General features: G+C 34.4%; 1 non-coding gene across 1 annotated transcript; it reads left to right on the forward strand.

Moving 5' to 3' along the window:
* The first annotated feature begins 5,283 nt into the window (after positions 1-5,283).
* Positions 5,284-5,355, forward strand: TRNAT-GGU (transfer RNA threonine (anticodon GGU)). Its single transcript has one exon. It is a non-coding gene; the product is annotated as a tRNA-Thr (tRNA).
* The last annotated feature ends 18,274 nt before the right edge of the window (positions 5,356-23,629 follow it).

Here is a 23,629-nt window from a genome sequence, read left to right on the forward strand (position 1 = left end):
ATAGTCAGTCATTGAGCGAGTGTCTCGAAGTCTAGCGCCGAGTTGGTTGTCGGATGCATCGAGAGGGTCTTTTAGTGCATCGCGAATTAGTGCATCGTCGAGTTTTGTCTTAGACTGTGCTGAGTCGAGAGCTATACTCTTGTGTATTGTCGAGTGCATCGCGTGGAGAGTCTTGAGAGTACGTGGAGTTCCGAGAACGACCAAGCAGAGTTGGGAGCTGTACTCGGGTGCTTTGCGGTGAAGCTGCCCCCACCGTTATTGCCTGACAGTGTGAAGGCTGTGTCGCTGAACGTGTCAGCTTGTTTATAACAGTTCGACGACTGTAAAAGTGATTTTGGAGCTATCTGATTAGCAGTGGTAAATAAAAGTGTGCTTCGTTACTTCATCAAGTGTCGTCGTTATTCACTCCAAATCTACGAACCCCTTTCGAACGTTACAATATCATTGCAAATATCACCCAAGTAGTTGTTCTTTAGCCTGTGGATCAACAGCATTTCTTTCGTCGAGTTGAGAAATTACAGTTGCAAAACATCAATGAAGCGAGACGGTATTAAAGTGAGAGTAATTATTACAAAATGGAATTTAAATCCGTATCTTTTTCCTGTCTAACCGACAAAATCTAATGTATTGCACAGCCCTGATTTTTATTTTTCCACAAATGTACTTCCGTAATTCTCAATTAAGAATAGAAATTGCTTTCACTTTTTGTTACACAGTTTGAGGCGTGGGAATTCGAAAGAATAGAAGGAAAGAGTAATTAAAAATAAAAACGCGTTTTCAATGTATGTGAATTGCGATGCAATACCTAAAATATTCACTTTTGTAATTCTGAGGAAATGGATTTAAAAAAAGGACATTTCCTCAAATTTTCAAAACGTGAGCGTATTAGCGTGAGCGTAAGTGAGCCTAAAGTGAAATTATTTATTGAGATGAACACAGAGCGCCATTATATAGTTCCATATATTTATGAAATTAGTAAACCTGAAAGATAAAATTATATAACTACTAATTAATATTATTTTTAAGACGAACACATGAAAATAATTTAGAAAACTGAGTGAGCATTTTGAATTACATTACACTTCATATCTCCAAAAATAATCAGAAAATAAAATAAAAATTTTAAAACTTAACTATAATTAAATAAAATAAAAATAGAAAAGCGAAGTGTCAGATAAAGCAGGTTTTTGTGTTTTGGAAAAAAAAAAAAAAAAGTTAATTTTATTATAATTTTTGTTTACTTAAACTGGCTTCATTTTATTGCAACTTAAGAACAATTTTCTTAATGCTCGAAAATATTCATTTTTATTTGAACCTCTATGAAACGAACTTAAAAATAAACTCTAATTAGATTGACGCATGAAGCATTGAGAGGAATGATTCAAAATACATCATTTTAAGTTTAATTTTAATTAGAATACTTTTTGTTTTGACTTTTTATTTACTCAGTAGCACATTTTTACACATTGCGTAATACACCTAATTCTGTTTTCTTGCGATGTGTACGTTGCTGAAGAAAACGTGCCAAAAAGACAGTGTGTTTATCAAAGAAACGAAGATTGGTTCCGGATCTAAAAAATCAACAAAAATAATAAATCTGCAAATATTCGTTATATGTTTATTATTTTATTTTAAAAAATACACATGCAAGAATATATAATAAAATTGCATTATAAAGTAAATTTGCATTTGAAATGAAAAAAATATGAACAATAATAAAAGATAAGTTTTACACATATGATTTTATTCTTTATAATAATCAGTGTATACATTTGAGTACGACTGGAATATCACTGCTATCACAGATATCATCTACTTACTCCATTAGTGAAATTCTATCTGCGATTTCTTAAGCAATATGAGCACGAGTCTCATCTGGTGTTGATGTTCCACCGGTTTTGCAAACGAATTCAGTTATTAATAATTGCTTTCGTGTTTTGATTAAGGCGTTACGGAATTTTCTATAAGAGGCTATCAATAACTCACATTGACAATTAGACTAGTGCATTATTCATTAGGTTCAGGTTTGACAAAATGATTACCCAATCTTTGGCCTGTTCCAGACCAGCTTTTATTAAATCTGCATTTAGAACTGCATTGTTTTCATTATTATCACTACTCTCTGTAGGATTACGAGTATCAATGACAACCTCTAATATTTCATCTTAGGGCTCCGACGACTAACAATTCATCAATATCTTCAAACGATATATCATCGAATCCTTTTCCACTAATTGTGTATGCCATGGTAACGATGGCAGCATATTCGGTCGCCCTATGGATGATGATATCTTTGTTTTCTACACATTGTGGTAAAATCTATCAATTATACCTTGGTCTAGCGGCTGTAACGAAGATGCACTATTAAGTGGCAGAAATAAAATTTGTACTTTAGCCAGGTGCATCGTTAAAAATCAGAACTCTAAATTCGAGACCTTTCACATTCATATAACATCTGACTTCTGGGACAGAACATTCGTTCTGTAAAGATAGCTGTGGACACCAGGAAGTTCTTGTTTTCCATTTAGTAAGTAGACAGTTTATTGATATCTAGACCTTTCACTGAACATGAGTTTAAGGCTCGATTTACCACCATTGGTTTTAACGTACGATCTCCTGAAGCATTGGAATAAAATAATAAATTTTGTCACATGAACCGTAGCTAGTTAAAACCACCAGTTTGTGATTTGTTACGTACATTCTATTTGGCATTCGCTTCCAGAAGACCATTGCCATCTGCATTCAACACTTGATCAGAAGAGTATCCTCCGTCACCAATAATTTTAGCAATTTCCAGGGAAACGGGCCAGCGGAAATGTTTTAGCAGCCGATTCATCTGCAGATGCAGATTCATTTTTAAGACATCCTCTCATTCAAACTGCACTTGCAGAAATTCATACTTTCTGATTGACTGGAATGAAATGCTTGCCTTCTTCTCTTTAATCTGTCTATGAGTCTTAATGCTGTTTGCTTGATGGCTTTTCCATCTACTGGCACTCTTTTTTATGACTTATCTTCTATCCAAATAACCAGGAGCATTTTCAATTTTTTTCTTGACAATATCTCTGGTATATGATGAATTAACACTTATTTTTGCTTCAGAACGTACCGACTTTCTAATTAAAGCTTCGTTTTTCTTAATAGCTTTTATGGTAGCTTCATGCACATCAAAATGCTTTCCTACAGATGTAGCATCTTACCCAGCTGCAACAGGATCTAAAATTTGAATTTTAATTTCGTTTTGGTACTACGTGAATAATATAATATTACATAAGAACCACCGAAACATATATCAGTAATTATTAATAAAAGGGGTATAGAAATTTGTTAACTTACAACTTATTGACTTTCGGTAAAATTAATAAATTATATGGGCACAAGTTTTACTGAAGATTCTTTTACTTTGAAACAAAATTACATGCAAATACTGTATATCTTCCGAAGATACAAAATGTCGGTTTCGATTCCAAATTCTAAATACACACAACTTGGAAACAAAAGCAAAACTAATATATTTAATCACGTGACTTACTACTCACCGTGGGGAGAAGATGAGAATGTAAGGACCGTGGGGATGCGTGTGTGCGTGTACTAATACACTACAAGAAAAAATTGTTTTTGTTAGAATTTAGGGCAAGGGGAATTCTCAGAAACTGGTTTGGACCGCTTGTGATTTAAAATGCTATACGTAAAAAAGGAAAAAAAAAATTAATATTTCAAATTGATGTTAAATCAAATTCGTGTGAAAAAAAAAGGTTCGTGTAACAGAATTAGGTACATTTAAAAATTTAATTATTTAATAAAATTTCAGTAATTTAATAAACAGCGAAGATATTAATATATATATTATTAGAAACAGACGCAAATAATTTCTAAGCATTTCATCAATTATCTTCTGAGTTTTAGGAATCTATATAGTGTAAAGCAACAAAATATGTAAAACGAAGAGAAAGTTATTTTTAAAGTTTGCATTTTAACATTTTTTCTAATAACACACAACTCTCACGAAAACATTTCATATATGTGCTGTATAATATTAGCTATGTGAAATTTATAGTATAGATTGGTTAATGTAGGAACAATATTTTGGCTGAAAGTTTTGAAAACTGGTGCTTTTGATAATTTTATCAAAAAAAAGGAGGTTTCGACCTTTACAAAAGATTACAAAGCATTAAATGTACTGTTAAATACCGCAACACTTCTTTTCTTTCGGTGGCAGTTCTCATCCCGCGTGTTTGAACGAACTAAGGTGAATCCATTCGTCAGATCCTTATCTTCTTTTGTCTGGACGTGGGGACAATGAATGGCAGATCCTTCTTACAGTTATTTCGCATCATTTCATTGTTTAGTTAAGTTCGAATGTACTTTTTACTTCTCGAAATACGTGGGATCATACTTAAGTGCCTATCTTTCTAGACGAGGGCATTGTCTTAGCGAGCCATCGGTTGGCATTTGAAGCCCCATTCTTTTTTCACTTTGCCTTTACTGCTGCTGGGAGATAATTATCTGCCCATCTATTTGCAGGATGCTCTCGTGAAGCACGAATTCTTCAGCCAATAGACTTCAAGTAGTTTCACTGGAAGAAAAAATAGGTTCCATTGAAGTATTTCAGTTTTAAAAATTAGCTTCGTATGTTTTCGTATAATAACCGTCAAAAATAAGAAAAGAAATATATTTCTTAAAATTTGTCGGAGATTTAAGCAGGGTTTTTCAACCTCACTTGAGGTTAAAAAACTTCTTAAATGGAAATCTGAAAAGGTTCGCATTAGGTAATTAAGGGATTATACTGTTCTCCTCCTTTCATAAAATTATTATAATAGCAGGTAAAGTTTTTCTAAGCATTTTGCTGTCGCTATAGCTTTTAAGATATAATTTTTATTTAGGAAAAAATTATTGCAGCAGGGACAGAGAAGCGAAGATGTTTCATCTGTATTTAGAATGAGTGAATTTATCTACCCCTCTTTTTTCTTCTGTTATCAAATTTAACGCTTTTGATATCTGAAGCGTGTACTGTTTAATCTATTCACATTTTACGTCAACTTACGTTACGCAACCTCAACATTTATCATACATGTCCCTTCCTAAACTGCCCGTTTCAAGAGCTGTTGGTGTTCCATAAAACCAAGAGCTTTTATATATCTTTCATAATATAGCAAAGCGTTGCTCATTAGTAAAAATAATTTGCGATCTGAAAGCAATATACTCGTATATAATTCTTAAGGTTATTTTTACCTTTATTTTTTATCATCAACTTATAAGGTATTTCTCCCACTTCCCTAGCGTGCCTTCGTGGTGTAACGGTAGCACGCTGGACCGGTATTCCAGAGGTCCGTGGTTCGATTCCCGGCGAAGGCGTTGTTAATTTTTCATCTCTCCGGGCCTCCCCCAAAAAAAAAAAAAAAAAAAAAAAAAAAAAAAAAAAAAAAAAAAAAGAGACTCTACAAGTGGCGCCCGAACTAAGATGGTTATGGAAGGTGATTCTCCGCACACAGGATTTGGCGACTACGTCCCCTAAAACCCTAGTCGCCCTTTAAAAAGAGGAGTATATAAGGTATTTCTTCCACTTCCCTAGTGTGCCTTCATGGTGTAACGGTAGCACGCTGAGCCGGTATTCCAGAGGTCCATGGTTCGATTCCCGGCGAAGGCGTTGTTAATTTTTCATCTCTCCGGCCTCCAAAAATAATAATAATAACAATAATAATAATAAACCTAATAAATGACTCTGCAAACTTATGGTTAGTGCATTGCTTATCGCTGGGAAAAATATGCATTTAATTAATTTATATTTATATATATCAATAACGATGTATTAATAGGTACAGCCTCACAGTATTACTATATCATATATTAATTGATATGTTTTATAAGTATTTTCACCTTGCGTGTAATTAATAGACATTTTAATGCCATATATTATGTATCTCAGCTGCGGGATAGTTATAATTGTTTATATGCATATTGGCTCAAACATAATATGATTTACTCCACGTGAAGTGTAGTGAAAAGGCCGACCAGACAGTACAGTGTTTAAGGTGCCTGACTGTGATTACTAAGGGCCCAGTTCAAATCCCAGAGAAGCCATGGATGTAAAATTGTCTGTCCCATCATAGGAGGTAACGGTGGCCGCCTGATAAAATGGCCACCACTTCTGGCCTTAGGCGTGGCCAATGCCGTTACAGGCAAGTGCCCGCCACTGGGAGGGAAAAAAAAAAGTGCAGTGAAAGAAAGTTCAGTTTTTCTTAAAAAGTAAGTATTTTGTTATAGTTTGGGTGAAATTACACTGAAACTGGTTTCATTTTCTGATTCCAAATGTGCGATATTTTTATAATCAGACCTCTAAAGTTGCATACCACATTCAGGAGAATATTATTCTGCTCCTTGTAAGCAAATTAATAGTTAAGAAAAAACGTATCGCATTTTTTTCAAATAAATACTTATTAATTTCAAATTAATAATGCTATAAATATACAAGAACAGAGATCTACGAGTAGTTACAAAATACTAAATTATTAAAAACGGTGATATTAATAGATATTTTGATGAAAGTAACTCAAAATTATATTATTTGTGTCTAATAAAAAATCATAATAATGAATAAAAACGATTAATATCTCCACGTTTATTACATTTACTAAAACGCAGAATATTACACGTAATTTCAAATTAAAATTTTTGAGCATTTCTGTTTGAAAAGATCGCTAGCATTCTCAATACATCTTCATTTATTGTTGTTCTGAAGCAATTTTTAATCAATTTTGGCTTTGAAAAATTTCTCTCTGCCTTTGAAACGTTTACAGGAACTGTTAAGCATTCACAAATTTAGATATATAAATTTGGATATATTTCTATTAGTTTTTATTAATAATAATTTTTACATAGTTTTGTGGACCAGCTCCAACTTTGATGGAAATGGCCCTGATTCGAATTATTCATGTAATTGGCATCAATGCAGTGTTTGTTATCTTAATATGCTTCCAAAATTTTTCATTAATTTATTAACGCTATCAGTTCTTTTAAAATAGAAACTTCAAGGACATTTTCTGCCTCTCGGTTTGCCTGGTAACCATGGGCACGACAGCTGCAACTCAGACAGACGATTTGTGGCTCCTAATTTTTCCCCTACTTTGTTTTGTTTCATGAAAAACGCACGCGAACGAAAGCTGATCTGATTTGAACTATAATATCAAATCAGGTGAAGAAAATGAGTGGTGCGCGGTGATAATGACAAGTGTTACTATTGTAAATGGACTGGTAAGGGCATTGAAGCCCCGATTTCAAAGAAGCGGACTAGAGTCGATGTAAAATTGTTAATAAATCAATATCATACACTTTCATTTCAGTTTTTAAAAACAGCTTGTTAAAACAATTAAAATGTTACCTGACAAAGTTTTAAAGAATTCTTATTCCTTTCACCCGATTAAATGATTGGTTCATCCGGAGTTTCGTACTGAAAATGCATTTTCTTTTTCTGTTAGGTTCAAAATGTCAATTATTTCAATATTTCCGAAAGCTTTTTATTGGCTGCACATTATGAGTTCGCTGAATAATTAGTTTTATGAAGTGTTAACACTAATTTATATTGTATTTTTGATAGTGTTCTTAGAAAAAATTCCTCAACGTTTTTGATCATTATCATTTGCTTACGAGTCTGATGACCCTTTATACCTTTTCAAGGTCATGAAACAAATAAATTTATAATTGAAAATATATTTACTCAACAAGTCAGTTTCAGCTTTTGTTTCAAGGCTGTGTTCTCCTTTCGAATTTTCTCAACTTTTAACACAAAATAAGGCCCTATATTAACTCTTTGATACCTTATCGGTCATATTGTTTTAATATGAGATTTTAAGCACGTATCTAACATGTTTTAATATTTAAATATGGACAGTTTTTTCCCTTTCAAATGAGTTTTTTCATATACATAATTATAATCTTTTGTACTTTTGGAGGTTTATGATAAATTCCTATGAGGTATTTCAGTATGAAAAGAAGTAATAGTTAGTCATATAAAAATATGGGCACACCTGTGGCCGATCGCTGAATACTGGCAGTTCGATCAAGGCCCAAATCCTGGCCAATGGGTCAGCTGCATGAGAGCCTTTGTAATTTTACCATGAGTATTACAGATGCGATCCTTCGAAACATCCTCGACGAAGGCACCCTTCACGTAAGCAAATAATCCCCGTGTCTTTACTTCCTCCGTGTCATTAGTTTAATCAGTTAAACTAACATAAAAACTAGATAACCTATAAAATATATTAGTTGGTATTCATTGGAGTGCGATTTTTTAATTACTTGCTAAATCATTGTCTCCCTCTTTCCTGTAGATGCCTTCGTGGTGTAAAGGCCATATTCGAGAGATCCAGGTTCGCGTCCCGGCGAGGCCATTGCTCATTTTTCATGTCTTCTGCCAGCCTTCAATATTTTAAAATATTTTATTAACTAGGAAATATGAATAGGTTATACTTTAATCAATTTGAAAATGTTTTACTGATAATTTAAATACATTTTTTCTAACATTGTTTTGCTAAAATGCTTGTTGCAAAAGAGTGCTAACACGCTTTGCTGAACCAAGGGAATACATTCAAAATAAATAATCCTTCATATCAATGCACTTTTGTGAATCAAGAAACTAATCTGAAAAAGCTGTTGGGGATTAGCAATCTTAAGGATCGCATAATAAAAAAGGGTGGTGGGGTGTAGTGTATTTAATTATGGCAAAGCACACTAGGGCTATCTGCCTAAGGGGAAGGATGCCTTTCATGGAGGACTTTCTAAGGGAAACTGGCTCGTATACACGTTACACATGGGGAAAAGCACGAAAACGGCCAAGCAGCCAGCCCGTTCGTGGGATTCGAACCTCGGACCGAACTACCAGTGTTCAGCGTCTTTACTGCTCGGCCGCTGGTGGGCTTAATAAAAAAGGATAAGAAATTAAACTTCCTTCAGAAAGAAGGTCTTTATTTCTTTAATTTTTCTTTCTGAGAGTATTGTATCGTTTTACATATACTCTCAAATAAAGAAATAGGATATATAAATAAATCATTGATATTTTCCATAATTACAGGCAGTAATACGATCTAATGATCTATTCAGTGTTGTATCTCAATTTTGTATTGATACTCAAGCTAGTTGAGTTTTGTAACTCTAGGAAATTTTAACGCGATTTTACTTTTTCACTTCGAATCAAACATGTACGCAGTAATCGAATATGTTCAAACCTATTGTGCCAGACCATAAAAATTCGAAGATGACAATCTATCCGATGTTTATCAATCGCCTTGAAAACAAAACGCAAGCTGCAAAAGAGAGAAAAAAAAAAAAGAAAAAAAAAAAAAAAAAAAAAAGAAGAGATTTCTTTCGAAAAGCAACCTATAAATTGCTAACATGCCTCGCAGGGAAACGTTTTGCCTTCAAGAAAGAAAAGTTTCTTTGTCTTGGATGAGTTTCTGCTATCTAATCTTCTTATGTTCTTTTCACGAGGCTGCTTTCAACTGAGATGTAACTGAATATATATTTCAAAACTCACAAATATTGTAATCGCTGTGTTTTGTCTTTTCGTTTCTCATTCATAGGAGCATATATAATTACATATAAAATCTTAGCTTTACTATAAAAGGCTAAACAAAATATTTTGAAGGAATATTTTAAAACTTGTTTAGGTTTTGTTGAAAAACATGTCCAGACGGTGCTTGAAATTGGTGTTTAAAACGGCCATACCGTCTAACTGTACTTCTTTCTATCTCTGGTTTTTCGAAAATATTTACCATGGCGGTGCTTTTTAAACCAAAACTCGCGAGCATAAAACAATGAGTTTTTTGTTACAAGTTCCACGCAAATGCAGTTTTCTTTGTGCTCGTAAGCGGAATAAAATATTAATTCAACATAAGATGGCACAGTTATACATAACTAATACCAAAGGGAGCTAAAGTGCGAAGTTTCGAGAACGTTAGATTATATCAAAGGTACTTCTAGATACTTTTAAGTTCCACTCAAATGCAATTTTCTTTGTGTTCATAAGCAGAATAAAATATTTATTTAACAAAAGATGGCACAGTTATACATAACTAATACCAAAAGGAGCTAAAGTGCGAAGTTTTGATAACGTTAGATTATAGAAGATACTTCTAGATACTTTTAGGTTCCACTGAAATGCAATTTTCTTACTGTTCATAAGCAGAATAAAATATTTATTTAACAAAAGATGGCACAGTTATACATAACTAATACCAAAGGGAGCTAAATTGCGAAGTTTCGAGAACGTTAGATTATACCAAAGATACTTCTAGATACTTTTAGGTTCCACTGAAATGTAATTTACTTTCTGTTCATAAGCAGAAAAAAAAATATTTATTTAACAAAAGATGGCACAGTTATGCATAACTAATACCAAAAGGAGCTAAAGTGCGAAGTTTTGATAACGTTAGATTATATCAAAGATACTTCCAGATACTTTTAGGTTCCACTGAAATGCAATTTACTTTCTGTTCATAAGCAGAATAAAATATTTATTTAACAAAAGATGGCACAGTTATACATAACTAATACCAAAAGGAGCTAAAGTGCGAAGTTTTGATAACGTTAGATTATATCAAAGATACTTCTAGCGGCATTTCTTTAGTTGTGTTATTTATCGAAATTACTAGTGTTAACATTTAACATTTAAGAGCAGCTGATAAATGTTAGTTCTACGTTAGCTAAAGGGAATGTTTTCGAATTTCGGTTTTTGAAATTCATGCAGAAAATCTTGCTTGGTAGGTCAGAGTACGTCCTTTTCAATGCCATTGATTACATTTCTTTTGTAAAACATACCTTAACAGTAATTAATAAGTAGATTCAAGCTAAAAAGAATAAGACATGAAAAGAAATACAGGTTGTTTTCGGTGATGTAATTTAATCGATATACAGAACCAGTAGATGATCAACGAGATTTAAATTAATCAAACAAACAGGTTCAATTTTTTTATATACCTTAATGGTATTAAAAATTTTGCGAATTGTCCTTGACCGCCTTTTATTAAGCGATGGTTACTAATACAAGCTGGTATGACTGCATTCGGGAAGATTATGGATTCCATTTCCAACATTAATGATAGAAGAAAATTACTTCGCCAGTGATACGCGACGTTGCATTTAACTTTCAAAAATATTTCAGATGCTTAGCTTCCATTTATAATCATCCAATCAGAGTTGCTTACGTATGTTCTAGGAACAAAGTGTAATTGAGAAGGAATATAATTAATAAAACCTGAAATTCTACTAAAATAAACGAAAATTTAGATAATAAGAGGAAACTGGATTTATTATATTTGTCTATTATAATTGTGTTCAGCATTTCTTTAAAGAATAAAGAATGGAGCTCTCATATCAGGCACCCATCTATGGCCCTGTGCTAAAGTCGCTGGACCCTGGTAGTTCGAATTGAGTTTAATTCCAGGCGAAACGGCTAGCTGCATGGGCAATTTTCCTATGTGTATCGGGATAAGAGCCAGTGTCACTTAGAGAGTCCCCCACGAAGTCATTCCTGCCTTTGAGCATTAGCCCATGCCTGCGTTGCCGTAATGAAATAAATCAAGCGAAACCCATATCGGGCAAAGAGATTGTTAAAATCCCTATAAATGTTCTGCAGTCTTTTGAATGGTTTGTATGCATAAGAGGCAAAAAGATACTCTCCCAAGCCTTTCCCTGTTTTAAGTATAGTTTACTTTCTTAATGCTGATGTTGTTTCCAATGGCCGGACATTTGCAATATTTACATTATCAATAAAGAATGACTTGGGATCCACCAGTCATTTAGCCATCCCATCATCAAGAACATTTGCCTAAGTGTACGACAGAGGGCGACCGATTTTACCCCCCCCGCTAGAATAAGGTAGTTCCGTCCCAATTTTGATGGAGATTACCTTGGGAGAAGGATTTATATCTTACCCTACTACCAAGCCATTCGCTTCATAATAAGCATTCATACTGCTTTTCTTTGTAAGAACTCCCTTTCTTAATTTTTTCTAACTGTGCTGTTTAATTTTATGAGGTATTCCCTGCGAGATGTTAAGACCATTTTCATTTTCATGGTTAATATTGTCCTATCAAGAATCAGTTTATTTTCAATGGATAAGCGGATTTTTTCACATTATAAAATTTCTTTTAATTTATGATTTCCCTACAGCAGTCAAACATCAGCTGATATGGAACTTACAGAGAGCCAGCAGAACGCATTAGTTGTTTCATTGTCCGATTTGCACAAATTTTAACCACAGCAGTCACTTGATATTGCACTCTCAAGGGGAATGTTTATGCAAATAATCTTGCCTTTTTTTGGACTTGATGTATAACAGGAAAACGATCCGGTATCCCTTGAGAAGCGCTCCCCGAAGGCATTCCATTCCTTAGGCTGTGTTTGTTGCTATATTCAAATAACAACCTTCGGTGCTTGAAGCAACCCGGGCTAACAGATATGCTATCGGGGGGGGAGGTTTATTCATATGCCTTTGAAATCTCAAATATGTGTATCGGAATTTTATTGCATTTATGATTTTCCACAAATAAGCTGTAGAGACATTAGGTATTTTTTTAGATGCAGGAGAAATGAAATCGGGAATCGAACCACAGACCTTCGTCGGGAATCGAACCACAGACCTCTGGAATACCGACCCAGCGTGCAGAACTACTGCACCACGAAGGCACGCTAGGAAAGCGGGAGAAATACCTTATATACTCCCCTTTTTAAAGGACAACTGGGGTTTTTAGGGGACCCAGTCGCCAAATCCTGGGTGTGGAGAATCCTCATCCAACACCCTTTTAGTTCAGGCGTCACTGTAGAGACATTAGGTATTTTTTTAGTAGCAGAAGAAATGAAAAATGAGCATCGCCTTCGTCGGGAATCGAACCACGGACCTCTGGAATACCGGCCTAGCGTGCAGAATCACTACACCACGAAGGCACGCTAGGAAAGCGGGAGAAATACCTTATAAAGCATAAAAATGTTAGATGATAAATATACTGAAGCATAAAATAACTAGGTTTTCAGCCAAACTGTTCCTGCATGAAAAGGTTTCTTCAAGCAATTGTACTTCAGCTTTGTTCGTTCAGGCTTCCAGTCTACTAAATCATACTTACATATTTCGGGGGCATATAAATTTTAGAACCGTAAAGCACCTGACAGCGAATTTTATTCTTAGTCACTTTCTTATTCTTTCTGCTCAACTTCGCTTCCGTATATTTCTGTAACTTCCCACTGAATGCAATTGTTCAAATTTTATCCCGTAAATCTTTTATATCTTTAGCGCTTTATTTTTAATTTTCCATGCTACTGTCTTTAAAGTTAACCTAAAAACTTTTCTCTTCTCTGTTATTGGAAGGATTTGAATTCTTATTATTTTTTTCTCTTTTAAAAAGAATCGTGGTTGAAAGAATTTCGCTTTAATTAATTGGAAAAGATTGTTCTTCGGAATGTTCAAACTGCAAGAAAATAATACACTTTCTATTTCAGTAGTATTTACTCAGTCTTTAGCCTCTCATAAAAATTGCAGATTAACTAAAAACCTGTTTGCTATATTATTAGAGGAAGGATTCTCTCGCGGTACTTCTGCCCGCAGCGGTAAAAAGAACTCTCAATTAAATGTATTTATGCTGACAATAGCAGTTTGGCGTCAGGGCAGTTAATACTTCTATCAAAAGAATAACTAAACGAAGCCCAAAGCTCTTACATTCACCTGGCCGCGTTCATTGACAGTGTCACGTGATACTGAACAGGAAGCTGAAAGATGGGATCTCTTTCTACTTTGGCAACTTTATCGCCTAAACATAGAGTTCGATAATTCTGCTTAAAAATATGGACTTTTTTTTAGTTCTCATTGCAGTGCCGATTTTCAATTAGGTAGATTATTTGCATTCCTTCTTCTAGTCATGCACACTTATAAAGTACCTTCAGAATGAAAATTAGAAGTATGTAATAAAATGATGAATAAAGAAAATCGCAGTTACTGTCTAAGGATACATATAGTCGTTTTCCCTGATACACTGAGGTATGGGAATACTCCCAGGATATTCCACTGTTTCAGTATATCAACATTCAGTATCTGATGATGCAGTACAACACGCACGGTTAAAAAATGTTTAACATTTATAGAAATAGATGTTTCTTAAATTATAAAACGCGCGCGCACACACTTACACACTCACTAAGCGATAATGGTCTATAGAAATAGGAAAATACAGTACCCCAAATTCCCACGGTAATCCTGTTTCTGTGGAAACAAATATGGATACGTAACCCAGGTTCGTGTTTCATTGCGTGTGAAATATTATAAAGGAAGATTATCATTTTTATTGCTCTGTTACCATTGAAACTGTGTTTTATAACATACAGCATAATTACTGCGTACAGTTTTGAGGCTTAGGCTAAAACGTTAAACTTTTACATTTATATAAGTACAAAAGAAAGAGGAAAACTAGATACGAAATGTACAATATAATTAAATGTGCAGAAACGTTTATTATTATTTAAGGCTGATAAAGTCTAATTTGTGTCTAATATAGCAATTAAGTGTTACCGTATTTATGCATGCACATCAAAATTGTGTTATACACTGACTACCAATAAGTATTTGGACACCTGTGATAGAAAAGAAAAACTAACTTTATTCAAAATCAATAGTTGGTAGAGCCTCCACGAGAGGTAATTGCAGCGTGGACACTCCGGGGCATACTTTCCACAAGTCTTTTGTTGACAGCTAGTGGTATTTTCTTCCACTCAGCTTGGAGAAGACATAGAAGTTCCTTCACCGATTTTGCATGGGTAGTGCACCCCTGAATTCGGCGATGCAACTCGTCCCAGAGGTTCTCGATAGGGTTCTGGTCTGGACTCTGGGCAGGCCAGTCCATTCGATGAATTCCATTGGCACCATACCAAGCCTTGGTTAACGTCGAAACATGACAATTGGCATTGTCGTACTGAAAGTAACAGGGGTCCAACCCGTAAAACTGTCACAACGTAGGAAGCACATTGTCATCCAAAATAGTGCAGTGGGCATCGGAGTTGAGCTTAACATGAATGGGGACCAAGGGTCCCAGCCCATACCAGGAGAAACACCCTCAGACCATAATTCCACCTCCGCCGAACTTGACTGTTGGCACAATGCATTCTGGCAAGAGACGTTCTCCAGATAGACGCCAGACCCAGACCCTGCCATCCGAACGGTAAAGGGTGAACCTTGATTCGTCACTCCAAAGAACCCGTTTCCACTGATCTACGGTCTAATTTCGATGTGCTTTGCACCACATTAACCGAGCAGCGCGGTTGGACTTTGTGATCAAAGGCTTATGGGCAGCAGCACGACCATGAAAACCAAGCAGATGTGCTTCCTTAGGGATGGTATTCATTGAAACAATACTCCCGGATGCCTGTTGAAACTCCTGGCGGATGAGGGCTATCGGTTGGGTGCGGTTCTTCCGAATTTCTCTGGACAGCACTCGTCGGTCTCTATCTCCCAGTTTCGTTGGTCTGCCGACTCGGGGCACATTCCGACAATCACCGCTCACTTTCGACTTCTTAATCACATAGGCCACTGTCGATTTTGCGTACTTCAGATGGCTAGATATGTCTCTTAAGGATCGGCCACATTTGTGATACCCGATAATTATACCTTTCTCGAAATCAGAGAGCTCCGAACTGCGAGGCATCTTGCATGCGACTAAAGCCGATGCTGTTTCCTACACGATATATACCGGCAGAGTCCGTGACGTACCTTAGGACCGCAGATATCGTCATTTGCATAGGTGTCCAAATACTTATTGGTAGTGTATAGAGCACTCAGTGTTATCTGTGGTTCTAAATAACACAATAGATCTTAGAATTTGTTTTAGGTTACCGAAAAACTGCTGTATTCCTATCACGGATTAAACTGAAAAGTTTTTCCTCATTACTATTCATCAGTTTGTTTTCCTATGCTTTAAGGGTAAGGTAATAAGTTCCTGATTAGCATACCTTACATTTTGATTGTATTATAAAAAAAATAATGCTGATTTGTGAATATTATTTCTGAAAACTACCTTAGCAGAAATTTTAAGCTTAGATACATTTTTAGGAAGCAGTATTAAATATTTAAATATAAAGGCTTCATTTTACAGTGTTTTTATACATGCCCAAGAGTGTGCTGTTCAAGTAATTATATCTAAAGCAAACTACTTGAATAGACACATATGCTTTTTTTTTTTTTTTTTTTTTTTTTTTTTTTTTTATACACTGCTGGCCACCGTAAAGGCAACACCCTGAAGGAAGCATGCAAATAACATGAAATTTACAACATGCATTGGTGGAGGTGAGATATGCAAATGATTAGGATTTCAGCGCAGACGCACATCACGCGCGCCTGTGGCGCCATTTCAAAGCGCTATTTAAGGCTGGCTTGGAGTTTTCGACGATTTCAAGTTCGGCAATTGTGTTTTTCTTTCTTCTTTTTTTTTTTTTTTTTTTTTTTTAGATCAATTATGCCTCGTAGTAAACAGGGATCATCGTTTGGTCAAGTATCCAAGTTCGACAGAGGAAGGATAGTGGCATACCGAGATTGTGCATTATCTTTCAGGGAAATCGGTAGTCGAGTTGCATGAAACCAAACAACTGTAATGCGGATATGTGACCGTTGGATGCAGGAGGGTACGACGGACCGACGTGTCCGATCGCATACACCTCAGTGCACCACTTCACGTGATGACAGGAACATTGTGCGTATGTCAGTGATGAATCGCTCAGTCACATCACGAACCATAGCATAGCACATTCAGTCTGTAACGCATCATCCAGTGTCTGCGCGTACCATTCGACGCCGCTTACAGCAGAGTGGTCTGTCCGCAAGACGTCCATTACTCCGTCTACCCTTGACGCAGAACCACAGACGCCAATGGTGCGATGAAAGAAGGATGTGGACGGCAGAATAGAATGAAATTGTCTTTACTGACGAGTCACGCTTTTGTCTGCAACACCACGATGGTCGGATTCGAGTCTGGAGACACCGTGAAGACAAGATGCTGAACAGCTGCGTTATGTATCGCCACACTAGTCCTGCACTGGGTATTATTGTATGGGGCGGTATTGGATATAACTCTTGCACTTTTCTAATACGCATTGTCGGCATTTTAAACAGCCAGCGCTACATCTCTGAGGTGTTGGAGCCAGTTGTCCTTCCTTACCTTCAGGGCTTGCCCACAGCAATATTTCAACAGGATAATGCGCGATCACACGTGGCCATGGACTTTATGAGAAATAGACTAAACCAAATGGGTTTTCTCCCTCGTCTGAGGCGTTCCCGGCTGTCACCTTGATCACATCTGGAGGAGTAGGGACGATTTGCAGAAATTTAACAGTGGTTGCCTATTGCAGCGTGTATAATTGTCAAGAAAAAGCTGGTTGTAGCGCTTCATTTCCCAAATTAAAATTTCTACATATTTTTATTTTTGAAATTGAGATTGATTTTTAAAAATTTAGCATATTTATCAAGCATAATTAACGTTCCAAATAATTATAAAGCTATTGCATGCTTTCAGGGCTGGATATTTTTTTAGCTTTTCCTATGCTGTAAGGAAATTTGTAACTGCTTTTAGAAAATAATATTTTAAATCTGAATTAATAGAAAATTTGAAACAAGCAATTTTCTCTTGCAATTTTTATGCTTTTTATTGGTGTGAATAAGTAAAATATACTAAAATATTTAAAAACGAATTTTTGGAAGTTTTGTTTAAAATTCTAAATTGTGCTGGTTTCTTAAAATTATAGATGAGTATTATAGCACAATTTCTATAAAGGAATTTTATTTCAATTATATTTCATAATACATCATAGTGCTAAACACTTTTGACTCCTTAAAAATTTTTATACATTTAATTCTAATATTAAAATTGTATTTAACCGTAATAATTAATTTTGCTTGTATTTTATAGTTATTATTTTTTTATTTATTTTTAGTTCTGCATAAGATTTTTTTTATTTACTGTTAATTTAATTTATTAGCCCAAAGGGGCGGTAGCCTAGAAAGGCTGTTAGTTTCGAAGCGGCACTTTACGCAGTTTTACTATAAATGTCCGTGTCTCCTTGCAAATTTTTGTTACCAAATATTATCGCCCTGTATTATATTTAAAGAAATTAAATAATGAAGAATCTGCATAAATACATGTATGTTTCTCGCACTGTGACAAAAACGACAGTATCTGGAGCCATCAAATTTTGAATAATGTAATCCTCCACCCGAACATGGCCATGTGGACGGCCAAATTTCGAATTTCTTTTAATCTATTTCATATTTTGTAAAACTTTAACGAATTTTTCATTAACAAACTCAACGAGTTCTGAGTGAGCACTGTACGGAAAATAACAGTTTTATCTTCAGTGCGTAAATTCTAAAGATATGCTGTTTTCAAATGTATGTGGTTTACGGGCGAAGAACATGATATTTAATAAATAAAGGCAACACGAAAAACGTTAAAAAAAAGTTTCCTTTTGGGCGTAATATAAAATGTGAGTGTCTCTAGATTTTATTGTACTTCCCCCCCCTTCATTACACTCAGAAAATTTTATGCTTCGAATTTTATGAATTACTAAAATAAATATTCCACTTTAATGATTATAAATTTATGATGATATAATCAAATAAATGATTGTTTTGTAATGTTATTATAGTTTTGAAAATCAATGCCTGAAAATGGTCATTAAATTTAAAAAAAAATTATCAGATCTTGTTTAATTTTACCAAAGCATCACGCACTATCAATCTTATTTAATTTCACGTTATTTGTACGCAAAATTAAGTTCATAAATTTTGTGCTTAGAGTTTTTACCGTTTTACCGAAGTAAAGATGTTTGTACAAGAATTACGCGTGAAAAAAATGCGCGAAATGCAGTAAAAAGTGCTTTAATGAGAAATATTAAATTCTATTTGGAAAAAATTGTGGCTTTCATAATCTCATCACTATACAACGTATCACATTTAATAATTAAAAAGAGTTATGAGATACAAACGCCATAGGTTTCAGTGTTAAAGTAAACCAGATCGTCCCTACTCTTTCTTGCCGACATGTCGGTGACGCGCGCCCCGCCCACTGAGTTAGTCTGGGTGGTCTGGACCATTGAATTAGTCTTAGTCCACTGGGTCAGTCAGTTACGTGCAATGTGGCACGCATTGTCCAAGGGTTCTTCGTCAATTGCCAGATTGAATTGCTTCCCTGGCCGGCTCGCTCTCCGGATCTTTCGTCGATAGAAAACATGTGGTCCATGGTTGCTGAACGATTGACCCAGATTACATTCCAAGCTGCCCCACCAGATCAACTTTGGCAACATGTGGAAGCTGCTTCGTCTGCTGTACCCCAAGAACACATCCAAAGTCTCTTTGAATGGATGCCGAGGCGTGTGGCAGCGGTGATCTCCAACAATGGCGGCTACTCTGGCTACTGATTCTGGAAGGAACCACACTTCACAGACTTCACAGAAGTCTATAAATTTAATCATTTGATACTTGGTCAACATGTTATCTACTAAATACATTTTGTTGTGATATCTCTTGTCTTTCTTGGTGCTGCAATTTGGGTGGCCAGCAGTGTATATTAACATATATGTACTAACATTTTTTCTGCCCTGAAATTTTTATGGAGATTTCTAGCATAAAAAAGCAAGCCCTGACATCTTAACATGCTTTAACTAACATTAGTAGTCCTGTGTTACTCTATTGTATTTCCGTATGATAAGTTTACTATTCAATAATTTCTGACATTATGATACTAAAAAATATTATCTCCCAGAGTTACAATCTGTGAGTAAAATTACTCCTAATATCATTAATTTTGGCGAAGCGTAGGTGAGGTATGAAATTTATAAAACTTTACATGACACACTATCTCTTATTTCAGTTTCTTTAACACAGTAAGAAGAGCTAATTTATATTTGTACATTTTTTGTTCAAAGCACTATAAAACCAATAAATCACATACATAGTTTTCAAAAAGAGGCATAACTAAATATGTGATGAACGTAACCATGAACGTACGCTCATTGATCACGTTTATAAAATGAATCATAAAAGGAAGGCTTCCCGATTATACCAGTTTTATTAGCATTATGAAATCTTTTATGAAAAATGTTATAAATTTAAATTTTGATTCAATCTCTTTCTATAAAGAATGTTCCAGTTAGTGAGGTTATTCCTAAAGATATTCAGTCCGTAATACGCAAACGAACTTGAAAACATTTATCTAAACCTCATAAACTCAAAGAAAATTAGCTGATTTTAGCAATCGCATAGAACTGAATTTTATTAACCGTAAAATTTTAATTAGTAAATTTTAATTAGTAAACCGTAAAATTTTAATTCAGTTTAGAATTTGAAGGATATTTTTCTAATTGATATTCTCTTAGAGATGTGTATTTTAAAACGTGGCATGCCCAACCGTACTTTTCAGTCTTTTTAAACGGTGAACCGAAATTTTGGTAAACAATACTTTCTCCAATTTTCACCTTATAAGAAAACATACTTTTTAATACTGATTCGGCTGCAGGAAAAAACATATTTCATAGGCCTTTTTCGTACTTTAACCATATAAAAATTTGTCTTTCATATTTTTATGAAAAGATGCCACGTGATTGAAATTCTAAACCGATGGCCTACTTTGATTTATTCTTTAAACCGGAACCATGGATTTATGACTACCATTGAAGAGCCTTTTTTTCCCCTTTACATCACTTTGTGTAGGAATTCTAGCAGAAGTGTATCTTCAATATCGAAAATGAAACATTATACAGACCAACTTTTATTGTTTATATCATCTTACGTAGAGTAAAAACACTTTTTTTTTTTTTTTTGCAGGAACAAGGTGAGAAAGTATAATCAATTATTTACATTTATTTTACTTCTTTAGACCGGCGCATGACATTTCTACACAGAAATCAAAATTTTTGTTAAAAGTAATTTACAGAGTAGTAATTTTTTTAATGCTCAAAATTTGAAAATGGGAAATCAAGTCGCCGAAAGAAGTCATTGAGGTTTAGTCTTTGTTACATGAACAATTGAGTTTTTATTTAATCATTTTACGAAACTAAACGAATAAAATAACATAAAGAAAAGAGCTACTCACATTTGTGATAGAATCTCTAACGATTCATTGGCAGAATTAGCGTGTTGCTAGAGAGCTTAGCAGAAAGTTAACCGTTAACCACAGAGCTAACAGAAAATTTTGCAGTTTGACAAATTCAAATAATACACCAGATACTACTTAATACTTATTTTATACTCTATTTATACTTATGATACACGATTTATACTTAATATACTTGAATTTTACTAATGATTCGCGCTAGGCGTTTGCAGATGCATTGCTTTATAGAACCTGTATAATTCTGCGGAGTTTGAATGCAATTGATAAATATAAGTTCCTGTGCTTCCCACGTTAGTGTGCTGATTAATATCGTACATTAAAAATGCACTATCAATCATTTATCCCATTATTTATCATTATTCATTAAAACAGCAGGTGAATTACTTTGGCAGCAGATGTTAGCGTCTCTGTGAAGTCCTTTGCAATCATTATCTTGTGACCATGAAAAAGTGTCCTTTCAGAGCTGTGTAAGGATATATTAAACAATGGAAAGTACTGAATCGTTAATGAAAAAAGCAAAGACGTCCATCAATAATGTCACTTTCTTCTCTTCTTTTTATGCGGTGAGTAGGTTGATTACCTGTTAGTTGCAAAGCTGGGGATATAGTTTAACTTTCAGACGAATCCCTACCTTACGCTGTACATATTAATGGAATTTTTCCTTTGTTCTAGTGGATGGTGTTTCTATAACTTTAAATCAGCGCAAACAAATTTCGGGTATTTGCATTTTGTTTAAAATCTATAGCACTCTTGCGAATTTATGATTAATAATAAAAGCTCTAGTTGTATTCAAGTGGTTTCCCAAATATTTTTAAGTTGCGTAGACTGATATATTGGGAATTTGAATTTTTGTCGATTTTCGACGATTGTATTTAAAATCATAAAACTAACTGATAGTTAATAGTTGGAAAAGAGGTTTCGCTGGTAGCAGCTTTCTTCTTCCTTATCAAAGACGATAGAAAGAATAAAGTACGAGTAATAATCGCGATCATTTTTCCTTTTCAAACATTTCTTTCACTTGATTCTGAGTACCAATTAAATTTAACTTCTGTCTATTGTATCACATTTATTTCACATGCTTCTAGGTGCCAACTAAATTTATCTTCTGTCCATTGTATCATATTTTTTTTCACATGATTCTAGGTACCAACTAAATTTATCTTCTGTCCATTGTATCACATTTTTTTCACATAATTCTGAGTACCAACTAAATTTAAATTCTGTCTCTTATTATTATTTAAATTCTGTCTATACATTTCTATATCACATTTATTTCACGGGATTATGAGTACCAAATAAATTTAACTTCTATCTATGGTATCGAAATCTTATTTTTTAATGGATATTTTTGTACTCCATTAATTATCAAATATATTAAATTACATGTCTAAGAAAATTTAATACTCTTAAAATTACCAAAATTCACCTCATTTATATATTTGGGAACATTGATGTTTGCAGAAACTGTTAGACCTATTCAGTTAAAGAAGAGAACCAATCCCATTTTTATGCAGCCTTCAGAGGAAGATCAAGTTAAGTAAAATGAGACAATTAGTTTAAATTTATCACAAATTAAGCAGCTTAAATATGGAAGGGAGATTCCCATCGCTATAAATTTCCGAGAGAAAATTCTTAATCACGTTATCTTTTGCAACTGTTGACAGGCTTTATTAGTATTCTGCTGTCGTGAAATTAAACTGGATCGACGAGACCTTTCACCAGGAGTTATTCACGTACTATTCATTCACAGAACAGAAAATGTCAAGATTCCCTTTATGACCGCTTTTTCTGAAGGTAATCAATTCCCTGAACTTCAAATTGCTTGAAAAACATTTAAACTACAAAAGTTTATGTAAAACAATATTTTCAGGGAATCCCGAAAGTAAGTCTTTGACAAAAATGAATAATAATGACTTTGTTACATAATTTTAGTATTTCTTGTAAGACATCAGCTAAGATTTTTTTTAAAGAAACTTTTCTAGGGATATCTCTGATGCATTACATAAAACGTCAGTGATTGTAAAAATCACATTCACCTGCTCGAATTTCGAGTTACAATGTAGCATTTCACCATGCATCAAAGATTCAGAAGGTGCAAGTAAGCATATTTTACCTTGTTAAAGTGTTATCTCACGCATGGTTGAGTGTTTCAGATTTGCTTTGTTTCGTATTGTGACTAGACAATTGACATATTAAATAGGAACATACTTTTATATTTTTTCCCATTTTCATCAATGAAATAGCACTAGACACGAAAATAGGCGTTTAAAATATTAACTCGAACTTCGATATTAAAAACTTTTCAATTATATGAATCGGAAAACGACAAAAAACTTTGTTTCTGTACAAAAATTATCTTAGATATTCAAAAATTAAAAAAGACTTTCTTTTTGCTTACACATCTCTTTTAAATGCTGCTGTTTCTATCTCACTCTTTTTTTTTCCCACCAAGCACTTGTCATTTTCAACCTTGTTTTCTCCACCCTCAGGCTTAT

This window comes from Stegodyphus dumicola, chromosome X2, assembly GCF_044657685.1.
Source record: "Stegodyphus dumicola isolate Sdum_Otavi_A_Nest chromosome X2, ASM4465768v1".
Taxonomy (NCBI): Eukaryota; Metazoa; Arthropoda; class Arachnida; order Araneae; family Eresidae; genus Stegodyphus; species Stegodyphus dumicola.